The sequence below is a fragment of the Emydura macquarii genome, unplaced genomic scaffold (genome assembly GCF_026122565.2).
Source record: "Emydura macquarii macquarii isolate MOO-44397 ecotype Brisbane River unplaced genomic scaffold, CSIRO-AGI_Emac_v2 contig_1551, whole genome shotgun sequence".
In the NCBI taxonomy this organism is placed as follows: Eukaryota; Metazoa; Chordata; order Testudines; family Chelidae; genus Emydura; species Emydura macquarii.
In genome coordinates, this window is record NW_027131688.1 from 24,758,880 (window position 1) to 24,778,900 (window position 20,021).

Genomic DNA, 20,021 nt, shown 5'->3' on the forward strand with positions numbered 1-20,021 from the left:
TGTAAATAAATAAATAAAACACTGTACAATGAGTGAAAATAGATTTTAGTTTGAGGGTGCCTTTATCTGCACATGCAAAGTAGAAATCTTGAAGCTGTAGACTATCAGTGATATTTTAATTCAAGCCAGGGATCTTGCAGAACTTGTACACTCTCGAAAGAAAAAAAAAATCTCTTTCCAGCAGTCACCTCTGTATATCCTCTTTTAAACATACTCAGAGTGTGATAGAATGGCATAGAATTTGGTTTTGTTATGGATGGAGCTTTTCCTGCTCAAAGTATCCCAAAGGCTGCTCTGCAAGTTGAGCATTGATAACAATTCAGAATACTTTAACAAGTGCTTTTCTCAATTTTGACCTCATTTCATCTTCTTGCCTCCACTACAGGAATAGTTTGGAAATCCTTCTGCTTTCCTTCTGCAAAGTTGGGTTATTTATTCCTATGATCCCATATCCAGATGCAGCAATGAATTAGGGTGACCAGATGTCCTGATTTTATAGGGACAGTCCCAATATTTAGAGTTTTGTCTTATATAGGTGTGTATTACCCTTCCACCTCCATCCCGCTTTTTCCACACTTGCTATCTGATCACCCCAGCAGTGATTTTAGGTAATACATTAATAGTGAGTTGTAAATTACATGCAGGCCCTGAGAAAACTGGTGGAGAATGTCATTTAAATTACAGAAGACTGACATGAAGAAATGCAGCTTGGAGCACTCTAATGTAGACACAATCCTGCAATCAGGGCCACACAGACAGATTCTTGTGCTCCATGAGACCCCAAATATATCACATTTTAGAACTGGGGCTTTAGTCCACAATTGGTTATATATATATATATATATATATATATATATATATATATATGTCTTAATTGAATATGGTTAATATTGCATATATACATATTTCACCTTCCAGTTTAGAAATCCCATGAAATCTAGGTTTTTATAAATCCTCTAGATCACTTAGAAAATGTTGAGAGGATTGTGGGAATTGTTACATCTACTTGGATACATGGAGCCAGATCCTCAACTTGCATGAATTTTCATAGCTCCTCAGAAGCCAGTGGAAGTAGGACATTTAACACCAGCTTCTTTTTCAGAGCTAATAATTCTGTCAGTATCACCTACCCAAAAGAAAAAAGCCATACAATTTTCCAGTCTCTGTAATATACCCGAGGAGGTTTTCTGGATTCTTCCATTCATCTTCTTCTGATGCATTTACATGGAGATCTTTTCAGCACACTACATTTTTCCAATTTAGTAATATTCCAGCATTGTGCATTATTTAGCTAGTCACTGGAACTTTACAGTAGCTTAGCCTTAGCAAACTCATTTTAATTATAAACTAAGTATAAACTGCAGCCTCGTCAGAGTGATTTTATTGCCCCATTTGCATCAATTTTGGTCCGTCATTAGACTTCTCGTTATTTGGGCATCAGGAATTTAACAACTGACAACAAGCAGAAGACAGCTGCTTTCTACTTCCAGACGTCTCTGGGTATATTTAGAAATTTAGTCTTCAAAGTGAGCTGTTTTGCTTGCTCTATTGTACGATGCATCATTTCTCAGTAGGACCCACATGTTTGCTTTAATCTGATAGGTTTTTTCTTCTTGTTTTTAACCTACTTCCTCTCTAAGAGAGGTAAGAGAGCTGTAGCAGCAGCCGTCAGTAGCAAATGAAGTGGGAGGAAGCAAAGAACAAAAAAATAGTCTAGGATTTATAAAAAGAATGTAAAAATCTGTGATTATATAATGAAGTACAGTAGATGCCAGTAAACAGAATAAGCTATGGCATCACAGTTAGTTTAGCACACTCAATACTTTTCACTTTTCTGATTTGAAGGCAGTTTAGAAGCAGTTGAAAGCCAAATGTATAATCAGTGGGCTACAGGTTGAATAAAAGATCCCAAATATCCAGAGCCAAAGTTGGGGGGAGAAAGAAGATGTGGTGGGGAGTGACATTTGAAACAATAACTGCCAGCACTGCATTGATTTTTGTTTAACTGTGGTGAAGTTCAAATAATGCATCTAAAGAGGGTGTAAAAATAGACCTGGCACATGGACTGGAATATTTTAATGGAGGAAAAAAATAAACCAATAAAAATGAATTTAACCAAAGTCAGTTAATGATAGATTCATGTCAAACAGTGGCAAAGTTCATAAAGCAGGTAACTCCACTGGAAAGCCTAATAGCTCTTAGTAGGATGAATTGTACTTTTTAAAATATGTAAATATTTTCACCAGGTACAGATTAAAAGGCTTAGGAAGGAAATCTGTATTTTAAATGATTTTTCCTCCTCAGTAAGGGCAGAGTGCAACAGCTGTGACCACCCTCTCCCCAAGCCTCCTGTTTTGCAAAGATCTTAAGCCAGTAGGGCTGCTGCACTGGGAGCCCTCTTGGCCACAGGTGAGGAACCTTGCCATCTTCAATACTCAGTAGGCCAATCAAGCTGGCCCTGCGTGAGGTAAGATGGATAGTCTCCCTGTGTGCCCTGAACTCCCTCTGAAATTTCAACAGATCAATGTCACTGTGGTTTTTAATTACCCCTCTGCTTCATCATTATTTCATGGACTTTAATATGCCCTGCAGGACACAGCATCACAGAATATAGATAAACAACCACCAAGCACCGTTCCCTCTTGAGGTAGTACAAACACTATCTGAAGGGAACCGTAACAATAGAGGGCTCATTGCCTTTTGCAAACTGACCTCAGCATTTCCATGTTAACTTCAAGTACAGATTCTTAATTTATCTGCAAGTGTATTGGCTTCACTATTTCATTCTCTCATGAGCATTTTTCTGCTTCAGAGGGAGACCTGTTGCTAACATTGTAGGCTGGTTACAGGGACCAGTTTTGCTCTTCCAGTCATTTAACATTTGTTTGCAGAAGAGGACACCAACCTCCCTTTGCAAACTTTGTATGATAATCCCCTAAGAATTTAACCTAAGTGTAAAGTAGGGTTTTGTCTGATGCAGAACACTTCCTGTGAGGAGCTGAATAGTCTCAAACTCCATTGACTTTAGTAGAGGTGCTCAACACTTGGCAGAAAGGGATGCACATAGAAGGCTCCATACACCCTATTCTGATACTAGAAGGGAGAATGTATTGAGATGATTTATTGGGCCAGATTCCCAAGGAATACTGGAGGCAGTTGAAGAGATGGGCAGAAAGAAGCTCCGTACACAGCCACAATCCCCTAGTTCTTGGGCATGTTCTGTGCCAGACCAGTCTGCAACACATACTAGAGCAGCTTCAGAGCTACTCTAAATACACCAGCTACCAGTGGCCCCAAGAGGCAGTCCCAGGGGACAGAGATCATTGGGGCATAGTGATCCTCTTACGTGCCCCTTTTTTTTCCAGAAAAAATGTCAACAACAAAATCTTCCATTTTTTTGCTATATTTTCCACAACATTTTAACTGAACATGTTATCAAAATTTTTCATTTACAAAAAAATTCCAGATATGGATAAAAGACCAATTTTATATCAATTTAGATGACAAAGTAGATAACAGACATCCAAACTTTTTCAAATTTATTGCAAGAGAAGCAATTTCTAAGTAAAATTAAGCCTCACTCATGATCTTGGGATAGAACTCTCAAATGTCAGGATTTTTTTTTTCCAGCTGTGGCTGAAAAATAAATCCTGAATTTGAGAGTTCTATTCCGAGATCATATGTGAGGCTTAATTTTACTTAGAAATCACGGTCAGCCACAGGTGGCTAGGTCTCCCATTGTTAGCCTCCCCTGTTCCCTCATTGCGGGGTTGACAGCAGGAGCCCCGAAGCACAGGGCTGATAGCAGGAGCTCTTCCTTGTGGGCTCCGGCTGTCAGTCCTGCGAGGAGTGGTTCTGACTGACAGTCCTGGGCAGTTGCTCCCCTGTCAGTCTGGGAAGTGGGATAGAGGATTCCACTGTAGCCCCCCAAACCTGGGGAGGGTGAAGAACCCTAAGAGGAGTAGTGGTGAGGCTGGGAGGGCTGAACTATAGCCTGGTGGCTGAAGTGGGGATGAAGTGAAGAGGGTGAGGGCTGAATTGATGGTGGGTGAGTGCTGGGAGGATGATCTGAGGCCAGTGGGGGGGTCGATCCATGTGGTAGGGAGCTGAACTGATGGGGTGGTGATGATGGGGGCTGAATTGAAGGGGTTGGGGGGCAGAACTGTTGGGGGACTGGAGGACAGGATTCATTGCTGGGCAGGAGACGGGCAGATGTGGGGGTGAGAGCTCCTGTAGCAGGAGCCAAAATAACGTTATTGAGTACATGTGAGAGAGTGGGCAACACTAATTATCACTGTACACACCCTGGAATGGGCAGGGGGAGTTCAAAAATCAAAAGACTGACCTAAAAAACACAATATAAACTGTTTTAAAATCTCATGATTTTTTGTTCAATCTCATGATTTTTGATCTCTTATAGTTAGCAAAACTGAGATAGAAGTTTTGATGAACATTTTCTCAAAAAAACAAAAAAAAAAACAAAAAAGAAAACAACTCCTAGAAACTGGCTTCATTTTGAACTCTGAAAAATGGAAGCAGTTTAGAAATGTTTTCGTGGAATGTGTTTCCCATTTTTTTTCAACCAGCTCTGTTATCTTGGGAGTGAACTTCTCTGCCCTAGTGCAGCACAGTCATGGAGAAGATTTCCTCTTGCAGCCTATTTCCCTGATTCTGTAAGCAATGCTGAGTGAGAGAAAATGGTGGGAGTGAGTTAGTCAGAACAAACACAGCAGTACAGTTTTTTGTTTGTTTGTTTGTTTGTTTTTTTGAGGGAAACATATGCAATCCTTCTCTTGCAACTCTTCCTTGACAGGGGGGAGAACAGAAAGCATACTCTGATGTGTGAGGTGTGGTACTTAAGTAATATCTTTAAGCATGTGACCAGTACTCTTTACTTAAATGGGAAACAGCCACATGGGGATTTCTTAAGCATATTGCTTTGTGCTTATGCTATGGCTATCTATCTTAGGCACCAATATAACCCCCCTTAGTACAGTATCTGAGCACCTCACATTCTTTAATGGTTTTGACCATTGACTTTATAACACCGCTTTGAGGTAGAGAAGTGTTATTCTTCCAGTTTTGACAGATGCAGAACTAAGGCACAGAGAAGCCAAGTGGTTTACCCAAGGTCACACAGGAAGGCTGTGGCCTCCCATGGACTTCAGTCCCAGTCTTCCACATCCTAGCCTGGTGCCCTGACTACGGCATCATCATTCCTCTCTGCTGATTCCATTCTGTTTGCCTATCCTGCCACACTGCAAACTGAGGTGGGGCTCCACAGGAAAGGAAGCAGCAGCTAATGAGGCTGGAGGAGTCATGCCTATTGCAGTTCTAATCTCTCCCCAGCCTTCCTTCTTTCACCTCCCCTCCAAGGAGCAGAGAGAGAATCTTAGGCAGGGAGGACAGGAGCTGACAGGCGGGCAGGAGGAGGATTGAGGAGTGAGCAGGTTGGGATGCCATATGTTTCAGACAGGAAAAGGAGAAGGAAGTGGAGCAGGGTCTGCATTGCTGGGCTCCTCCCTGAGAAGCTCCATGTCCATGGAAAGTGTCTTCCTAGCTCACACTGTTCCCTCATACAAAACAATGCCTGCTTCTGAGCAGCTGGGACTTCATGTGGAGCTCTGCAGAAAGGTGGGCTGCAGTGTAAATTACCTGTAGAGAGTGGGGTAGATTACTTGTGTATTGAGACTGCTGTGGGTTTTGTTATAGTGGGAGGGAGGACTTTTAATTAATTGTGTGGGGACCTGGGAGAGGGGTGGCTAAATTAATTGTATTGGCACCAGAAGAATTAAAATGGTCAGGGAGGGGTGACTTAAATGCTTGGGGGAGGGAGGTTCTACATTAACTGAGATGAGCAGATGAGAGGCTAAAATTATTGTATGGGGGCATCTTGAACGAATTATATGGGAGTTTGTGGCAGGTGGGGGAGGGGGAGTTAATTGTATTGGGTAGCAGTCAGGACTAATATTCGTTTCTTGGCTCCATAGAGCACTGTGTTCAGTGTATATTGTGTATTGTACTGGTTCTTGGAGTCATTGTGACACCCAATACATATACAGCCTCCCAAGACCTGAGGGCACAGCTTTGACCCCACTATTTGATTGCATGAGATCCATTGGCAGTTAAACAGACAACACCAAAAACCAGGTAAACAAACTGAGCCCAGGTCCCTCATACACACTAGCTAACACTCCATTGTGGATAAGTGCATATTTTAAATTCAAAATTCAAATTGGATTTTTTGTTTGGACATCTAGGCCATATGGTATGTTCTTTTTTTCCTGGAAAAGTATCACTATTTTTTTTCAGCCAGCTGAATAAAATCAGAAACTGCTCCACTGATGGGGTAGATTTGGGTTTTGGGTCTCCTGCTTGAAGGCGTGTGCTCAGCATTTTTTGAAAATCAGGACCCTTCCTAACTGTCTCTAGCTGGGCACCCAAAATCATTAGTCACTTTTGAAAACCTTGGCTAGAGGACGTTTGCAAACTTTGATCCAGACCCTGGTATGCATTTTGAACACACCCAAAGTTATAAATCAAACGTAAACATGAGTACAATAATTTCAGACCAAGCAGCAGCATTTGACAGCATTTTTAACTATGCATTATAAAAGCTGGGTGCTTTAGAGGGGAAATGGGGAATTGGAACCACCCACATTTGCAGAGGAAAAGTTTGAGGACTTGGAAAGAAAAGCTGCACAAATAATTAGACTCTATAGATAGTAATATAGGTTTCAAGCTCACTGACAGTTATATATGGACAAGGTCATTGCCACTGTATTTGTGTTCTGCCAAGAATAGGTCCCAGAAAGGTATAAGAGCAGATGTTTCTTTTTTGACATCAGCAGATGAACTGGGTTCAGAGAGGTATTCAACTCTTGCAAAATTCACCTGGTGTGGAGAGCTAGTGAAACATTTCTCTGTACTACTTAAGATCTCTCTGTGTTTAGGGTGAATGAAGGATCTGCATTGCAGGCACAAGAGCCATCTTATAGAAAGGCTGGCATGAAACGTAGAGATAGTGGCAAATGAGGGGTGGACTATGGGAGAGGCAACAGGATCTACATTTACACAGATTTATTTATTTACGTATGTTGCGGTAGCAGCAGGGGCCCAGTCATGGACCAAAGCCCCCATGTACTAGGTGCTGTACAAACACAGAACAAAAAGACAACCCTGTCTCCAGAGAACTTACATTTTAGCCGTACCCCTCCATAAACGAATGAAGGTGCTACTTTACTGCGGCTCCAGCCCTTAGACTGCAATAATGCTCACTTGCATGGGGGAAGCAGCAGGTCAATGGTGCAACCTGGTTTCAGGTTGGCAGCTAGATTTCACCATGCTAACTTCTCCTTGTGCTTTGTGTGGAAAGAAATGGTTGAAGAATATTGCCTTCCATGTAGAATGGAAAGGGTGGGGAGACAGAATCTAATTGACGTGTGATTAATAGCTCTACCTGGGACATTGATAAAAATAAGTGAATGACGGTGGCCTTCTGGCCAGCTCGTTTGCTCTTGTTCAAGTTGTGATATTAGGTGTTCATCAGAAATTAAATTCCTTGTTACTCCCTCAATTAGATTGGGATATCTTGCTCGTAGATACAGTGGTCACCATTTCCACCTCCTGTGAGTTGCATGCACCCTTCAGCTAGACAGGGAGAGATTAGCCTCTCTAGAGAGATTAGCAGGCATGGTGCGTTGGGTAGCTAGTGCTTCTAGTCAGGATGGGATGGTGGTTTCTGGATGAATAAGCAAGTGGCCATAATACTTTACATATACATGCTTAGCTGAAGCATTTGTAGTTGACAACGGAAAAGAGTCATGATTCCTAGAGTGAGATTAGACCTTTTACCTCTGGGTACTCCCAGTTAGATTAACTTTTTTTTTTCCTGGGTCAAAATTATGGAGCTGTGACCCATCTGTGCCTAGGGCAGCGCACCTAAAAATGTCAAGGTCAGGGCAGGCTACAAAAGGAGAGCAGAGTCTCCCAAACTGGTACCTTTTAGACTGCATTTAGATTCACCAACCAGTCACACTACTTCTGATCCCACTGGTTATCAAGAAGCTAAAAACAAGAAGTCACACAGCCCCTTTTATTACATTTCAGTCTCTGACCCCCAACTAGCAACTGGGTCCAGTAAAGAGATAAGTTATTAAAACTCTATTCCATTTACCAAAAATGTTCTCCTGATCCCCAAAGGATCAACCACATTATCAGACCATATAAGTTTGGATCTTACCCAAAATACTATGCTGCCAGCCAATCCTTTAGTAACTAAAAGTAAAGGTTTATTATAAAAAGAAACAAATGAGAAATGCTAAATAGTCAAAGCAATCAGCTACATACAAATGACTTTAAAGTCCATAGATATCAGATTCACAGCAGTATTGTGGAGTTTGCAGGCTTGTACAGTTAATCTGGTGTACATCCAGTCCCTGGATGGGTCTCAGTCCTTTGTTTCACAGCTTCAGTTGTAAATGAGTTGATCCAGAGGTAGGAAGCAGGAATGAAGACAAGGTGGAGATGGTGAAGCTACATTTTATAGTCTCTGATCAGCCATGTGGCTTGTTTCAAACACAAGCTCACAGCATATGGCATGGAAAAGCCTCAGAGTCCCCTGACCATAGACAGGTTCTTACATGTCCTGGTGACTCGTAAGGTGTAGCCCCTGGGTTCCATCACTGGATTCATAGTACCTTTGAGTTCCCCTGATGGGCCATTAAGCAGGCTTAGTGCTGCTGCCATCCTGTCTGGGGTGTCACCCAGAAACACAGCACAAATTGAAATACAGATATGCCCTACATATTTAGAACTCATCGTACAAAATTGATACATACATATAATCTTGTTTATCAATCTTAGCGAATTCCAACAGTACCTGACATGGCCTCTCTCATACGAATTATTGTAATTTTGCAATATTGATATCAATAGTATTATAAATGGTAACCCCAAATCCAGACAGTGTCATAGGAGCACTTGTTATTGTTTAGCTTGACAGACATATTGGGCCTGATTCTCCATTCACTTACATCAGGCTTATTCCTCAGGTTCTCTCTACTGCTTTATGTGAGCTAGTTTATCAAATGAACTGAGATGATGATTCCAGAGATTTCTGGTGGCTGTAGGTCTGAAGGATTATTTTGCACATATTGATTCACTGTAATAGCCACCTTTATATATGGATTTTTTTCATTTATACCAAGCTACGGCCCATTACATTCCACCAACAGGAAGGGGCAGGGTACATGGCAGCTAATGTTACTGTCAGTTTTTAGGGTTGCCAGACTCAGTGTGTCAGAAATCAAAATTTGATCCAGTTTACTTCCATGTGAGTCAACAGTGAATATTCACAGCAAGGCATGTTTTGTGAGCACATAGACAAAACAAAAGAAGTAAAGTCCTGTACCCTACCTGACTTTGCAAGGGATCTAGTAACAACAAAAGGGAAAGGATGAGTGAAAACATTTTCTCCCCAATACTGAGGTGCCTCACTCTTGTCTTCCTGATAAGCATTTAAATAATGCAAATTTCAAGGGGAAAAAATCCTTCCTGACTTTTCTTTTTCCCCATGAACACTGATGCCTTTGCATAATTATCTGGGTTGGCTTGAAAGAATGAAACCCAGTTCAAAATGTATGAGTTCATTTTTATGTTCCACTGAGAAAATTTATTCAGTGTGACTGCTCAGTAGCGAGAGCAGTAAAACACCTTAATCCCTGGTTGAAGAAAGGTAATACCTTGACAGATGTGTGCCTCCTACTTTCCTTGCGGCCATGTTTCAACAACAAACCTTTATTTCTGCTTCTCGGCTGTAGCAGAAAAAAAAAAAAAAAAAAAAAAAAAAAAAAAAAAAAATGAGAGGAGCAATAAAGCAGTCAGACAAATCTCAGGAGCCAGGCGGCAATGCAATAGTAATGACAGATTTTTAATGTGGCGGGAGAGATTGACAGGAAAATGTCTTCAGAGCAAACGCACGCCAGATGGAATGAAAACGGTTTATTGGAGTATGGAGGTGCTGCTGAACCAAAGAGAGGGTGGGTTTAAGGTGGGTGTTTTATCTGCTTCAAGTAAATAACAACCAAAAATATTCCCCTCACAGGGCATTGCCTTAGACCAGTCTTTGCACTAAAGAGCTCATTTTATTTTCACAGAGCTGCACCGCTGAAAAATGTTAAGGTCAAAAGTTCAGACTTTACCTGTGCTGGACAAAGGGACAATGAAAACTGATTTAGTTTGAGTTTTTTGTTGTTTGGAGGTTTGTTTGTTTTTTTTTGTTGTTTTTTTTCTCCCTAATCAGAAGGAATGCAACATTTAGTAAAAACAAATATAGAAGTTGTATGTTCTTTTCGATAAATAAGAATGAAATTTTAGAAAAAAGAAGGGTTTAGCCTCCCCCTTAACTCTGCTGAATAGTTATCAGATACAGGATAGATGAATACGTCTGCACTAAAAGTCTAATAAATGCCAAAATTGTTTCCATATCAGAAAGAGCTACATCACTGCATTCCCTTCTAACCAAATGAACTTAAACTTGGGTGTTCTAAGAAATGGCATAGTCAAATCTGGTCGTAACATCTCAGGAAAATGTAGCTCTGTAAGATTTCATACCCGTCATACACAGTGAAGACAAGGAAATAGTCATAAATGAGAGAAAACAGCATAAAGGAAAGAAAATAAAAATTGAAACCATTTAGATTGTGTACTTCTCTGACCCCTTTTTGATATCCATCTAACCAATGAAGAATGCCAAGGAGGAGAGAACATGAGTCACATTATTGAAACACACCATTGTTTGTTTTTTGAAGGATGCATTTGTATAGTATCAGTGGGTATTCTTTATCACACTGTATTTTACTTTATTAACTTTCGGTAATAGCATTTTGTATGCTTTAGATTGCATAGAATCAGAAGTAACCAAATCAGGGTTTGGATGAAGTGCTCAGTGTGTATTGTATGAATTCATATTCCCTTTTTGCAGTTTCTCATGGCATTTTTGCCTGTAAACGCATCAGAAGGAAATGACTGATTTATTTCCTTTATATCTATTTAATTTAAAAGAAAAAACAAACAAACAAATAAACCAAAAGAACGCCTTCTTCATTTTTTCACAACCTGCTTCTCTTTTTCTGAAGAATGTTATTTACTCACAGAGTAAAAGGGTGATATACTATGTGGTTCCTTCCACCACCTCTTGTATATGTGCTGTATAGGCTTTGATGCAATTTGCAGAAAGGGAAAAAATGCCCTGGAAAAGTAGGCAGAATGTTTTGCCATGTCATTTCATCTGATAAGTACAGTACAATGATAACAAAGCTTTAGGCAAAATGGTTAATACTGACAGGAAAAGTAATTGGCAAAGCCTTGTAACAATCCATTTATAGTTTCTATTTTGTAGATTTACTGATTGTTTTAAAAACGTAAGTTTCACAATTTATATCAAGTATGTCCTATACGGAATCCTGGCTCTAATGTTTCATTTAACTCTCCAATTATATTAGTCCTGGGAGTGCTCTAGAGAAGTTACTTGTACAATACTGATAGAAAGACCCATAATCTCTGGGTTATGCTTCCATTATTTTACTTAGTATTATTCCACTAATTTTTGGTACACAAGCTGTTCATCCAAATGCAAGATTTTTTTAATTTAAAAAATTACCTTACAGCTGATGGGAAGTGGCTTTTTTTGTTTTAAACATATTTTAGTTTATTTAAAGTTTTATTTTACTATCATTAAAATCCTATGAAAAATAAATACAAAAAATACATTAAAGTAACGTTAAAGACCTAACTTAAGGCAACAGATTCAGAGTAATGATTGCCCCTCTGTCTTTATTGCAGCACACAAGATCTGGAATATTAATCACTGTTCCGAGACCTTTGCAATATGCTGAAACACATTGGCAAGTGAAGAACAGAACAGCAGCCTGAACTGTGACAGTCCTTGCTTTATTCTTTATCAGAATCCTAACATTGTTTGAACACAAATTTGACTCTGTCATGTATTCCATACTGGTGTCACTAGTATATGGCTGTATGGATTAAAAAAAACTGCAATGCACGTTATTCAACCACAGAAACCAAACTTAGGATCAATAGTGTAATAGCTTGAGTTTTCTAATGCAGAAGACACAAACTACTGACTTTCAACCTTAAATTGTATTCATTAGTAGCTTGCAATTTTTTTTTAATTCCTAAATTCATACCAGTATATCAGCATGCACTCGTGCACCCCCGCACTGTGGAATTTTGATAATGTATGTCCTAACCGCTTAATTGATTGATTAGCTTACTGCAGCTTTCTGAGGCACCAAATTTATCTTTAATAGCCGGAGTCAGGCACGGCAGGCAATCGAGGGGGGGGTCCCTTGGCGTCGATTTGCTCTTAACTGGAAAGTCATTACCACTTAATACATGTAGATTGTGTTGAAAGAAAATTATGTGTAATGAAATGAGGGAAAAATTAGTGGAGTGTTATGGGCGAAAGCAGATGTTACCGAGGAATTATGCTAGCAGAGATAATCACCTTCACTAGCATTCTGTGTGCTGGGGTGTTAACTCAGGGAAAGAGTTGGTGAGAGAGCTAAATAAATGCATTGATTTACACAGATTTACTCTTTCAAACTATAGTACATGAGTGGCACATACACACACACAACTTTTGTATTTCTCATGTTTTCACCCCTCATTTAGTTATTTCGCCAGTTTCTCATATTACATACAGATGTCCTAGCTGGAAGCACAGGGAAAGGAGCTGTCGATTTGTATAGCATCATGAAGTCAAGAAGTAATACCCAAGGGCAGAAATCCTGGTATTGCACTAAGACTGGACTTTGTGTGCTTCAAACTTTGGACATCAGACAGCTACTGAGAGAAAGCTGATGAACGTAGAGGCAGGCAGTGGGGGAAACACCTAGCACATTTTTAGGAACTGTAAAAATAAAATAAATAATGGGGTGGGGGCAAAAAATGTAGATTAGTCTTTTAGTCTAAATAGCTTATGAATAAATGCAAAAGAAGAAAAATAAGAAGCAATAGCTGTACTTTCATGATGTAAGTTAAGAAAGTATTGTAAAGTTTTCAAAGCCTTCTAAGCTATAGTAATAACAACAGTCATGACAAAAGAAAATAGACCATAGATTTTATTTTAAATACATTTTTGGAACTCTTTAAATTAATCTTTTCACTTGTGGATAGTCCCTCTGTTCTTTCCCAGTCCTGACTGATATGTGTGAGTTACACTACTTCTCATTTCCAGGTATATACGGTTTATTTATTTCATATAACTTGTGTCTGTGTTTAGAATTATCACTGCTTTATCAACCATTTCATAATAATAAAAATGTTGCCTCAGGAAGATATTACTTGGAAGATTTTACTATCAAAGCCATTGATAATTAGGATTTCCTATTATATTGTTGTGTACCTTTGCCATTAAATGAGGCTATTACTACTAGGTATTGTTGATAGTAATAATAATAATAATAAGACAATTAAAAATGAAAAAATGAAAAATCTTCTATCTCACTATTACTGTTCAGATATAGGAGGTTAGGAAGAGTATTGTCAATTTACTTGTCACTATATTAATGAGTCAAAGAAATGCAGCCAGCCACTCATGAATCAATTGGAAAACTATGATGAATGTTTCAATAATTAAGAGAATAATTACACTGCTGAATGTAGGATGGGACTAAATGAAATAGCTTTTGTGGCAGCAGAATATTGTTGTTTATAAATACAAAGAGCTACATTTAAATAATGCTGTGGGTCAGGCTTAACTTTATCTATCTGTTTTATCTCTCTGCCAATTATGGGCCGAATCCTGCAAAGGCCTAGCCATATGTTTAACATTACACACGGAGGAACTATGCACTGCAAAAATATTTGCTAGATCAGAGTCTATCTGTCTGCCTACCTATCTACCTGTGCATTATGACATGGCCACCATTGTGGTATCTGAGTTATAAACAGCTAAACTTAAATAGATGACTGAATTCAGGGTTAAAGCTGACATGCTCTGATGGAAACACACATGATGTTTGTGGAAACTTATAAAAAACGGGGTGAGTTAAAGTGAACTGTAAAAGTGAAATGAAAATTAAGTTAAATCTAGAAATGTGTGAATAATCCCACTAACCTGGTAGGTTTTGCTGTACATTTTCAAAATTGTTTCCCCCTCCCCATAAAAACTTCTGGCCCTTCCTATTTTGATAAAGACACCCCCAAGCACATTATCATGTGACATCAAAAATAGAAGAATCTGCAAAGTTAGAAATGAGGCATTCTGTGAAGTTTTGCTTCAGACCAGGATGTGTCAGAGGATTTCACATAGCACAGAAAGAAGACATTTTTTAGGATGGTACAATGTACACTACTGAAAAACCCTAAGGTCAAAAAGAAAAGGTTGGTTTAAAGATCTTAAGATCTTTTAAAAATAAATCATACTTTTTCATCTGCACCCTGATTTTTTACTTTCTTGAAGGAAGCCCCCTCCGCCCCCATATGTGATCATTTCTGGTCCAAAATTCAACTCAGCTGTGTGGACCTTCCTAATTGCTGCTTGGATGAGGACTGCATTTAGCTTCTCTATAGATCTATACTCTGGTAGCTTCTCTATCACACTTACCTACCACTATCCTCAGCCCCTTCTCATTATCCCCTCTGCCTTACCTTTCTCCCTATCCCTTTAATCTTTTCCCCAGTCTCTTTCCCAGTCTCCTGTTGGATTCAAATTCTCCCTCCATGCCCTCACATCAGGTCGATACAGTCACCTGGCCTCCATATATTCCCTCATTTTCAAATGCTTCTTTTCTCCTCCCTATTCCTAGAGCAGGACAACATTTTTCAAGACACTAGTATGCTGAAAAATGCATATTTGGATCAAGCGAAAACTCTTTGTGAATCTGTGTCAAATTCGCTCAGTTGTTTCACTTGGCAAAAAAAAAAGAACAAAAAAAGTCCAAAAATGTTGATGTTTTTGAACTGAAACATTTTGACTTTTTGATTCAAAATGATTTTCATTTCAAGTTCTACTTCAATTTTATTAATGTTTTAAAGGTAAAAAAAAAACCTCTTAAAAATGAAACAAAAATTTTGTTTGACCCTACATGAATTTGTTTTACTTTTTTGGTTCACTGAAATAATTGAAAAAAAAATTATTTTGGCTCAACCCAAAAGGTTTTTTCCCCTCCTGATTTTTTTGGTTTTGAACTGAAAAATCATTTATTTGCACAGCTCTATCCTGTCACCCTCAGTCTCACTCCTCTGCCCCCACCTTCCCCTTCTCCCTTTATCTTGCTGAATCCCTGTATGTAAAATTGGGATAATAATACTACCTCACCTCACAGGAGTGTTGTGAAGATCAGTTCATTCATGTTTGTGAAGCACTAAGGTACTACAGTGAGAACACTATAGAACAGCCCATAAGTAAATGTATAATTCTGTATTCAGTGCAGGGTGTGGATGATGACCAGTAAATAATACCACTCCCACCAACCCACAGCTAATGTTCCATCATACTTTCTACATATAGAGAAATCTGAAAATGGCCTTCTACAAGGACACTGCTATGCTAGAGGTCAGAAATCATGGTTTCTAAGAGCTTGTTTTTACATTCTTTACTCTGTCTGGCATAAGGGGAACAATAGTACACGCATAGACTGCAAGGGGTGGTAGCATTGGACACATTACCTGTTCTCCTTAGAGATGGGTGAGGGTGCAGCTGGGGGATTGTGGCTCCCTGCCCTGCTGGTAATTAATTTGGCCTTTCATTAAGGTACGCTGAGGTTTATAAGGGTGCAAAGTTATAACTGAGAGCAGTATTTGGCCCAGAGATTGTATTTTTCGCAGGTTTTATGCATTGTGTGTGTACCCCTGTAATTAAGAGCTGAGAGTCACAGCACAGAAAACTACTAATGCTTTAAATGCCTTTTAACAACGAATGTTTGCCTTTGAAAAAATGCACTTATATTTGCAGGCAGCATGAGTAGAGTTTTGAAACTATTCTTGCCTCCCAATTATCCTTTCTATTGCATGATTGAATACTGAAACTAGAGATAGGCAGGCACTGAACTATCTAGACCTCCTGGGTGCAACTCCAATATACTTGCCTGGTATTGAAAATTGAAGTACCTAAAGAAATTTATCTGAAATTTGTTTTCTTGAGGGAAACTAAGGTATTGTTTCATCTCCAGTGCTACATCACCAGGAGGAAGAAAACTCAGGACAGGATGAAAGGAGAGTGGTGAGAAGTCAACATTATTATCCTATAATCTACTGGTGTCTGCCAGAGCTGGATAAACATCCACAACAAAACGTTTTTTGTATATTCACTGGAATTTTGAAATGGAGGCACCCTGGCCATACAGCTTTCCATTTGTGTTCACTTTCTCTGGACATTTGAATGAATATCATGATTGTTCACAGAAAGAGAATTTTAAAGCTACATATATATGTACTTGTGGAAACCAGATTTAGATTTACATATGTGTGTACTCGCCCCAGTAGCTCTTGTACACTCAGCCAGTTGAAACATTGTGACTCTTCTAATCAGTCACAACTAACAAACAAAGCTCAAGTAGTGATTGGGGAATAGTTACAGAGAACGGTTCCTCATCAATCTGTACAAAAATATTTGCAAAAAAAACCAGCTGATTTTTTTTTTTTATAAAAAATAAACTCAAGGAAATCTCAAGCTGCTCCTGGAGATCCCATGAGCAAAAAAAAAAAAAAAAAAAAAAAAAAGGCTAAACTCACTGACTAAACTATTCATTGTGAATTATTCCCTCCACTCTAATGTCTGCATTGCATGGAAACATTGTGCCAGCACTGCTATACACTGTAATTTCACTCTTCTAGGAATAATGTGGGAAGATACTGCCGAGCATGTTTAAACGGTGCAAAGGACATGATACATATTTAACATGTCACCTGCCTTTTTTGTTTGTGTTGACAATCTAGGGCTACCACCTTTCAAAGATAAAATATCAGCCACAAACAGTGAAATAATGAAATGCTGTTTATATTCCTCTTTTAAAGCAATATTTAGCACAAGAAATACACTAGGCTAAATAAAACCCTTGGATGCATACTCATGGCTCCCACTGAAGTCAACAGTCCTGTGCAGCATCAGTAGTCAGTATTTGGCCAATTTGCTTTTGCAGTGCCAAGGAATGATTGTGACAACCATTACTTATAACTGCTGATTGTGCTGGAAAAGAACTGGCTAGTTGTCACTGTTACCTAATAAAAATGTCCTATGTGGGCATCTTATTCTATCCTCTCCCAATGCAGGATTCTTCCTTAGAATTTTAAACTGAATTGGACTAAACAGTAATAAATGTATTTGAAGGAAAGATCCTGCAAGGGGGCTGTCTCATAACCCAATAGGTATCACGGTCATGAAGATTTTCCTGATATCCCACATAGTTTTTCCCCTTTTCCTGATAAAGTATGGTGTCTCCTCTCCCATGTGTCCCCTCCTCCAAACTGTTGATGGACCAGATATTGTTACAAGCTACAGATCTGTACTACACCAAAGAACCACTAAGGGATTATATCTCCTGAGGAATAAGCCCTCTCTTTCACCTTCTTAGCATCCGTAGGGAGCATGCAAGCTGGCCCTCTTCAGCAACCTGGCCAGTTTAGTGGGCAACTGTGGAGTGAGGAGCAGTACTCACTGCAATTTGAATGGAAATGAAATAGTCCACAGAGGAAGGAGGTGACAGTAGTCGAGGAGGCAGGGTACAAATGCAGAGATATGGGGTTTTGTGGGTTGGACAGAAAGGAAGGAACAGGTTTTGTAGATGTGTAGAAGTGGTGACATGATTTGTAAAGACCTGGATGTGAGAAGTAAATGGGAAAGGAAGAGGAACTGGGGATGGTGCTGAAATTCCCCAGCACTATACTAGAGAAAGAATTTCCTAGCAGGATAGAGAAGCGAGGAATCAGGAGGGAAAATGAGATGTTCAATTTGTGCTATGTAAAGTTTGTGGGCAGACATTCAGGAAGAGATGTGAGGCAGACAGTTGGAGGCGCAAGACAGGACAAAAGGGATTTGCCATGGATAAAGTGGTAATATAGGGAGCCATCAGCTTCATGATGGTTATTGAACTCATGAGGGATAAGGATCAGAGGGGGAGGAGCCAGGGACCAATTATAGAATTTGTGGAGCACTGAGTGAAAGTGGGAGAGGGGATTGACATGTGGAAGAAATGGTTGGAAAGCGAGTTGGAGAAACTAGTTTTGCATGGAGTTGTGAAAACTCAGGGTGGAGAAAAAGAGAGTTAAGGAAGATCGAATGACTGATAATGATGTTCACTTACCTGCTCACACCCGCTAACAAAACAGTAGCATGCTGTACATTCCCACAAATGTTCATAGCTCAAGCACAAAGCATTAGGAACATGTTAAATTTAACTGCAACAAGACCACAATGTGTGGAGAAAACTAAATGCAGTGAATGGGCAGCTAGACAGTGTAGGATATCTGCTATAAATAGATAGCAAAAGATTTGTTAATAAGAAATAATTAGTACATTTCCATTCCATTTCCCAATTTTTTTTCTAAATTATGGCAAGTCCTAAGAAGGTATGGTACCAAGCATCTGTTGGTTTTGCACCTTATTTAAATATCACTTAACCACAAAGAAATGTTGGAAGGTAGACCAGATACACTAATTGCTTAAAGGAATGGGTAACAAAAAATATAAAGTGCTACTTATATTAGCCAGTTAACTTTCACAACTGCCTATCCTATGGGTATGAGTATCCCCAATGTACAGTTGGGGAAAGTAAGGCACGATGAGGGGGTTTTTTTTAAAGAGATTTCCCCAATGCTTCAGATGGAATCACTGCCAGGGCAAAGATCAGAAAATAAGGGTTCGTGGCTCTCAATCCTTTTATCAGAGCACTAGGCCACACATCCCTCCATCTTTTTCTCCTCCAACAGCTCTCTCTTCATAATCATTAAGTTTCCTTTATTTCTTTTCATTAAATTTGTTTCATTTCCCCTTTTAAATATTTTCTCTTTTTGTTTCTTCATCTTCTTTTTCATTCCCTTCTTTATTGTCTTTCCCTGCTGGGTATTTTTGCTTCATTTTCTCTGTTCCTTTAGCTCTTAAACTCTCTGTTTTTACTCCTGATTCTCCGGGTTCACACTGCCTGTCCATTTTGCTCAACAAGTAAAATCACTGCTTTCCCTCTCCTTGCTTACCCACTATCTGCCCAGCTGACATGACAAATTAGTAATGAATATACTTTATATATAATTTAATCAAAGACATTTTATTGTGACAATATCATATCAATTCGTTGAGGAAATAATAACACCTCAGCTCCTCTTGTCTTTCAGCAAATCTGAGATTTATAACGAAGGATAGCAATACAGGGCCTGCTCTAAAGCCCATTGAGTTCAATGGGACTTTTTCCATTAATTGCAATGGGTTTTGGATCAAGTCCAGATAGCTGAGGCTTGATGTTCTCCTGTTTAATATTCTCTTATCTTTTCTCTCTAAGTGTCCATCACTATGGTGTCTGAGCACCTTCTTGGAATGTGTTAGATGATGTAACTAGCACATGTCAGGTGCAGTTCATTCTCTCTCACTTCCTCTCCTTTTCATAGTTTAGCATAAACACTGTAATCAAGCTCCTTCACAATGGCTCAGTGGTGCCTTTAAAGCACTGGCCCATATTGGGGATAGTGTGGAATAGTATGGTTCCCAGATGGAACTCTGGGAGGCAGTCTACTGCAAAGAAGCACAATACCTCCTAATTGGTCCTAGGAAGGAAAGGGGAGCACATTTACGGCTGCGCATCCCTTAAGTGTGAGCGCCACTTCAGGCATGCGTAGCTGTGGTGGGGGCTAACACAGCTAACTAGAAACAATCCTGAGCAAGGTCTGTGGCTGTGGGCAACTTGTGCCTAAATCAAAGCAGCAGAGGTTTCTTCCTGCCTTCCACCAGTGCACTCCTAATGCAGGGGCTATCCTCAATCTGCCTCTAAATTCTTGGGGCAGGG